Source organism: Nilaparvata lugens, chromosome 12, assembly GCF_014356525.2.
Source record: "Nilaparvata lugens isolate BPH chromosome 12, ASM1435652v1, whole genome shotgun sequence".
NCBI classification, from domain to species: Eukaryota; Metazoa; Arthropoda; class Insecta; order Hemiptera; family Delphacidae; genus Nilaparvata; species Nilaparvata lugens.
The window spans coordinates 30866457-30868444 of NC_052515.1; positions in this window are offsets into that span (position 1 = coordinate 30866457).

Here is a 1988-nt window from a genome sequence, read left to right on the forward strand (position 1 = left end):
TTACTAAATGGAGCTTCTTTTTTGAGCATTACTTCGAGTTATGATTCCCAACAGCTCTAATTCATCACAACCCGGTCGTGTATTAATGGGAAGGATATTTTATATTCCTTCTTAGAGAATCGACAATTATTCGTTGAAACACCGCCGATTTATGAAGTTACATCACATTATTATATTTTCGTTATTCTAATTGCATTTCTATATTTATTCTCATTGATTAATTATTTATACTTTTTGGAATTTGTTGAATAACTAGCATTATCGTCATTTAATGTAAATTAGTGTATAAGCCAGTAAATATTGTAACATACATAAATAAAGAAATCTAATCTCCTATATTATAGTGGGTTGTGTGGCAGAGAGGACCAGGAGTCCTAGCTCCACCCCAATAAAGCAAATAATCAATCAATCTCTTCTTCTCTCTTTCTCTTTTTCTGTACTTTCGGTAGAGAGTTAGTGGGAGGATATTTTTAATATTCTCCCCAAAGAATGGACATTGATATGTCCAAAGCTCCGCCAATTTATGTAGATGCATAACAATATGATTATTATCCATATTATTATATTACAAATTGCTTTTTCATAAATATACATTCAATAGTTATTTTCTTAGTCCTATATTATGTAAATTCATCTATAACTTTGCTGTATTGTAAGCTATTGTATACAAGTGTATAAGTCAGTATATATTGTAATCTACATAAAAAGTACTCAATCAAATCAAATCAAATCTCTTGTAGAAGAGAAAGAGGAAGAGTAAGAGGAGAAGAGAAGAAGGAAAGACGATGAATATTGAAATCCAATATTCTTCGAAAGCTCTCAATCAATATTACTACCTCACAATTCAAATTTATTTATTCACTACATGAATGTATTCTATGTATTCTGATCACTACATGACTACTAATCACTAAAAGCATGTTATTGCATATCAGGATTCTAATATTATAATATAGATGTAGATAGATTAATACATCCATTAAACACCCACACAAAAATAATATTGCAATCAGAGACTGGGCCACACATGAATTATTGATTCAATTAAACATATTACCCTCCAATCAATAGATTGCAATTCCAACACTACATTATTCTATAGCTGAAACTCTTGCAATTTAATTTCTGCTACATCAATTTATAGCTGAAACTCTTGCAATTTAATTTCTGCTACATCAATTTAATAGCTGAAACTCAATCTTATAATCTAGAATCAGAATCGAACCGTGTGTTCTCGTATTGAATCAATATTAAGATCAACCTCATATCGAACGTTCAAATTGGTTCCACACTGCTACAGTGTGATAGTAATCAACAGAATTGATTCATTTGACTCTATAATGCATGTTAACTTTTTCATGAATCAACATTTGATTCAAGGATTCAATTGGCTCGAATCACTAGAAATTGGATAAAAATAAGAATAATATTTATATTATATGAATAAGAATATTAAGTTTATTTTAAAAATAGAAAGATAATTTCTTTCATGAAGAAATTTTCTTTAATATGTGGATGTTTCCAATTTTAGTGATGATAATGTGAAATATTCATTCTATGTTTGGTTTTGAAGCATTCTTAATTGAGAAATCTACTTTGTGAAAATAATAAAGGACTGAACATTTTGTGAAGTGAACAACTACAAGACTCAACCTATTTCGGACTATGTGTAACCTTATCTGAATTTGGGAGAGGAATAGCACAAGGTTACCTTATTTTTTCTTTCCCCATCATTTCCATGATGTACTTATTGTATGAATCAATAAAGAATAAAGAATAATAGATTCATAATCTATAGAATCTATACAGTAATTTAGGGTGAGTAGCTATTGAACGCTACAGAGATATGCGTTATTATGTATGTGATGATTCATATAATTATATCAATAGCTCTTCGTACAATAAAAATTAAAAAGCATAGCACCCTTGCATCCTATACAGTTCATGAGATGGGATCGTACAGGGACTGTATTAATAAGTAACCGGAC